General features: G+C 38.3%; 1 protein-coding gene across 1 annotated transcript in view; it reads left to right on the plus strand.

The window, feature by feature from the left end:
- Window positions 1-874: 874 nt before the first annotated feature.
- The window catches only part of plekhf2 (pleckstrin homology domain containing, family F (with FYVE domain) member 2), a 22,106-nt gene continuing 17,414 nt past the window's right edge, over window positions 875-5,566 (plus strand). The window contains exon 1 of the mRNA XM_020617382.1: window positions 875-1,094. The gene's annotated coding sequence lies outside the window, so the exon portion shown is untranslated. The remainder of the gene's footprint in view (window positions 1,095-5,566) is intronic.

Raw genomic sequence — 5,566 nt, forward strand, 5'->3', positions numbered from 1 at the left:
GTTTTAAGATTTTAAGTCACAAACACAAACTTTTCTTTTTCTACTGGATAAAGATAAAAAAGGTTTGGAACTGCTTGTGTAATATTTAACCATGTGTTGTATTTTATGAACAGATCATATGTTTTTAACTGTAAAATCTTAATCCTAATCTGAAAAGGAACTAAAGATGTCAAATAAATCTGGAAGAGCAAAAGTACATTTCCCTCTGATTGTGGATTTAAAGTTTTAAGTAGCCTACAGTACAGTGGAAATACCTGAGTAAAGTACATCAAAATTCTACTTAGGTATAGAGTAAATGCACTCAGTGGTGGAAAGTAACTAAGTATATTTACTCAAGTAGGATACTTTACTTGAGTTCTTCCATGTTCTGCCACTTCATCCTTGGACTTCATTCCATGTCAGAGACAATCCTTGTACTTTTTACTGCACTACATGTATCTGATAACTTCAGTTCCTTTTCAGTTGAGTCAGATGAATTAAACCAAACAGTAGAATCATCAGACTCTATTGATCCCTGGTGGGGAATTCACCAGCTACCCAGCAGGATGTAAAGTACTTCACATTAAAAGTACAGTATATAAAGTGGTTAGCATTAGCTCCACCTTTATCGGCTGCAGTGTTAAATCGATTAATACACTGATGTGAAATTTGCAACTCTGCATAAAAACTACTGTTGCTTTTGGTACTTCGAATATATTTTGACGCTAATAGCTACTTTTGTACTGTTACTTTGGCTGAGTAAAAGTTTGAATGCAAGACTTTTACTTCTAACAGAGTATTTTTACACGGCGATATTGCTCCTTTTACGGAAGTAAAGATCTGAGTACTTTTTCCACCACTACCTGTAGAGCTGCAGAACAGCCTCTGCTTTTACTAATTAGTACTGTGTTTACCGACTGTCCAATGCGCCATGAAGTGGCGCTGCCATATTGGGGTTTTTTTTTCGGGGTAGCGGTGGAGTTTCAAGCTGTGGTCGCTGCTTACGCATACAGTGATTGGTTTTTAACAGGGAGTCGCGTCTTTACTCATATTATCTGGAATACAACTGAACTCAAAGTCAGTCAGAGTTCGCGGAGTACGAAAGGTGCCGTAGGGTAGGTAGTTTTTCTGATTTAAAAGTTGTTTCTGTTGATGTTCTCTCACACTTTGCTAAGACTAGCTCCGTGTGTTGGTGCTACTTTTTCCCATTCATGCTAACAGATGCTAGCTCGTTAGCGCAGTAAAAGCTTTTATTTCACTTTCCTAGTTGTAAACTTTGAGATAAGATAATGGCTATTTGCAGTGTTATTAATAAACAAACAGTCAACTTCGGCAAAAGTAGGAATAAATAAGCAGTGGTTAGGAGGCTAACTTCTGAGCTAGTAGGCTAATGCTGCCAACCGACACTAGGTTGCCAAACTTGGGCGATAATTTAAAACTCTCTACAACCGAGTAAACTTAAAGTGTTTTTGTAGATAACTCCTGTGAATATAAGGAAATGTATTCATGGCAAATTTACGTCCTTTTCGTGTTGACCTTTTGAAGCCTGTTGGACAAAGTCAGTGTGGTTGGTTTATTTGTGGACAGGACTGGACACTCACCATTTAACAAGTGTTCCTCAGCTAATATGACATTAGACTGAGGTATGGGTATGAATACGCGTTTTTCCAAGTAGTTCAGAATATGTCTGGAATACTCTACCCACCTGTAACTCACCTTACAGGTAAGCTATAACCAGTCACAGGTCCTGACTCTGTTGTGTGTTTTGTGGTGGGCCCACCTTGCCGCAGGTCCTCTGTTTTCACTTGACACCTCCTGTGAGAGGACGGTGTGTTGAGGCCAGCGGTTGCTCACATGTATTCAAGCTTATTGCCTTTTTACCTCCAGTAACATACTGGTTAATTTAAGAAATAAATTCTTAACCCTTTGCACTATTTGTAGACCTGCTTTGCCAGATGTACTGAATTTCAACACAGCAGGCAGCCAGTTTCACATCTCTGCCCTTCATTGCTGTTGGATAGTGTGACAGTTTTATCACTGAATAGATTGCTTAATAAGTCTGTTAAGTGACAGCAAATTGCGGCTGCGGCGACAGAGCACCTCTTCAGGAAGAAAGGTTTAAAGGAAATGGTGAAAGAGATAAGAGCTTGTTACTAAATGTGTTTTCCCTCAGACATGATGAAATACCAGAAGTATTGAGAGCAGTGTTTTGGTGGTGATGAGCAGCTCTTGTAGTGAAACTGCACCTGTCAACCTGAAACTGGTAACCAGGAGATTCTCAGGCTCTTATATGGTATCAAACCGGTGACACTTTTGTTTATGAGACTGTCCATTCTGTTTTTATATTGCTGGGTCTCAAACCTTAATGCTTTTTTTTTAAAGTAAGCTGTAAGTAAAGATGTCCTTGTCACTGTAGATGGGAAGACAGTTTGTAAAATGTTCAAATTGCTTAGTGTATACAATTTTAGAAGGCATTAAAAATGCTCATGAAATTTTCTCAGAGTTCACGGTGATGTTTTAAAGTGACTTATTTTTGTCTCAGCAGTTTAAAACCTGAAGATGTTCACTTTACAGTGGTGTAAATAACAGGTTGTTGGACTAGCAAATGTTTGGGATTTTTGCTTGATAAATGACTTTGAGTGATTCATTGTTTATCAGAAGTGTTGATTAATTTTCTGAGAAGTGACTGAAGGAATTTGGGAGGGTGTGACATAAGAATCACAATTCTTACCTTTTATGATTTTGAATTGATTCACAAATTGCAAAACATGACACTGACAGAACAAAACAAGATGCACTCGACCAGGAAGAAACAGTGTTGCACCCAAACATTCAGCTTGCCCACATTGAACTTTTTACAGAACATACCAAAACACATTTAGCCAAAGAAGTCATTCAGTAAATTACATTATTCTCCTACAGACAGAAAACTGTAAGGTGCTTCCAAATGAACAGCTAACCTTTTTTAAATAAAAAAGCTTCATGCTCATGCTTCTGGTGTTTCCCTGTTTGATGAGGTGGTGACCTCCAACATGACCAGTTACCTGCCAGGTATGTTCCATATTCCATATTTTTAGGTCTAATTGCTAAATGATACAGAGCTCAGTTTGACAAATTCTGCTCTTAATGTAAAATAAAGCAAACAAACAATCAAAGGACTAACTAAAAGTGACAGTTGAAGAGATACATTAAGTCAGAAATACATTAAGAACTAACAGGAACATCCAATTACTGACTCTCAGTAAAAGAAAGGGCGACTTTCATTTCCAGATCACCTGGTAGGTTACAACACACCTGGGTAGGTAACCAGGTAGTCTGTCTGCATCCTGTTTGTGTTTCAGTGTAGTGAAACAAGTTCTGCTGGAGCTGTCGAGGGTGAGGTTGAGGGAAATTAGCAGCCAGGTTATCCACACCTCCCGCTCTCGTCACTCTGTAAACTCAGGATACAAATACCCGGCACATAATCCGGTATGTCTCCGTTTATAAATGGATGCAGATTACATGCATAAGAAGAGCAGGTTACTTTGTCAAGGATGCATCAAGCAGTTCACAGGTACACAAAGAGATTACCCCTTAAAGTCTTAACATCATTATAGATGTTCGCCTTGTCATGTCTAAGTTGGCGCCCCATATGATCAGGGTATTAATAAAACCATTTTGATTCAGTTGTGCATGTTGGTGGAGGAAAAGTAAAAAACCGTGCCTCTCTGTGTTTGAGAAATGAAGCATTGTGTTCTAAGAACAGGCCTCAGCACCCTGTTAATGTCCACATTCCTCCGAAGTGGTGACTCCTTTGTTTGTGCAAGTTCTGAGTATTAAATATCGCATAAATCAGTACTGATAATTTAAGAAGTTCTGAAGCACAGAGATTTGTTAGGTTTGAATAAATGAATGAATGAGACCACTTTGGAGTTCACGGGGTGTTGACGTAATAGGGCTCCGCCTAAAATGTAATGACACCGATATTGTCACAGTACCAGTTTAGATCCATCAGGCTCCTGGTTCTTGCTGGGAGCCTGAATTTTGGGTTCTGAATCAACCTATTTTTGGTCGAAATGCTCGTGACTTAACAGTAGTTTGCAAATGAGAAGTAAGCTAGTTCTCTGTTGGTCCAAAAGCCCCAGAGTGAGGTTTGTCTGTCCTCTGTTGTTCTGCCTCAGGCTTTCTCAGTTGATTTTTACCCATTAGGTAGGGTTTATTTATTTTTAATAAGGATAAGTGGGTATTGTATGAGACAAATTTATGATATTGGACTATCTAAATGATTCAGACTTCATTCAACTGTGCAGTTTAATGCTTTGAGTATCGTACTGATTTTAAAACAATTCAAGGTGTTGACTACACAGACAAGGCAGGAAAGTAACAGTGTGAGACCTAATAAAAAAACTTTCAACATCTACACTTCTCTTTTTCATATCTGGCCACATTCTTCATTACTCAACCTTTATTTGAAATAGTTTCATAGTAAGTCAGAGCTTCACTTCTCTGTTTCTCCTCTGGCCTCATCGGAGCTCGTCACTCTTGTCTGACTCTTCACTGCCCGACTCGCACATCAACATGTAAGTAGGTTTAAGAACATAATTCCAGAGAGGTGCTCAATGTTTTGGCCTTGATGGATGCAGGCTTATCTTCATCGGTGTTTGCATTTGGTTTGCTGTGATCAGATGTGCATCTGCATTTAATAATGTTTAATATGAAGAAGCATGGGTGGAGAAAAATGCCACCTCTTTGTATTTCTATAATGACTCCAGAATTTGTGGGCTGTCTGTTTATCAAAGCCAGAAATTAAAAAAAAAAAAACTATTACCAAGGTAAATGTGGCTAAACTACACTGAAACTGTTTGGGTCAGCATCACATCCAGTTGTTCAGACCTTTAATTTTCCAGGGAAGCATTTACAGCTGTTCTGAATGGCCACACGCTAGCAGGCGGAGTATGTGCCATTATTGGGTGGATTTCCATCCATCTGGTTTTATTTCCAGCTGGTGCAGACAAATTAGGAAAAAAAGCTCAATGTTGCAAAGATTTTTTTACACTTGGCTGAGGTGGGAAAGTTGGTCAATTGATAAAAGCAGAAAATTTAAAATAAAACAAGTAATTGGTTTCATCATCCTTGTGCAGTTTTATTAGCACCGCCTGGAGAGTTGGTGCCACCAGCTGTTTATCTCAGTGAACCAACCATAACAGTAGTGGATGGAAACGTATCAATTCTTTGCAGACTTTCTTGAAATCTAGTTAAACATTGCACTATTTTTAAAATAGAGCTGGCTGCAGAGTGGGCTGAGATGTGATAAACATTCAACTGGGATGGTCCCAGACGTTGTGAAAGTTATCCGTACAACCAAAAAGAGATTTTGTATTTCCATAAGTGGGGTAAAACTATGGAATAATTTAAGTGCTGACATAAAAAATAGTAATAGAATTGACGAGTTTAAACATAAATATAAAGGTATGTGTCAGTCAAGATATATGCAAGAACAGGCTCAATGATTAATTATATGGAACATTGTGGGTGTGGTGTATGAATGTTAACACTTTGTAATAATTCTTTAATATATTACTTGTGTGGTGTAGAAGATAAGTATTTA

The sequence above is a fragment of the Monopterus albus genome, unplaced genomic scaffold (genome assembly GCF_001952655.1).
Source record: "Monopterus albus unplaced genomic scaffold, M_albus_1.0 scaffold189.1, whole genome shotgun sequence".
Taxonomy (NCBI): Eukaryota; Metazoa; Chordata; class Actinopteri; order Synbranchiformes; family Synbranchidae; genus Monopterus; species Monopterus albus.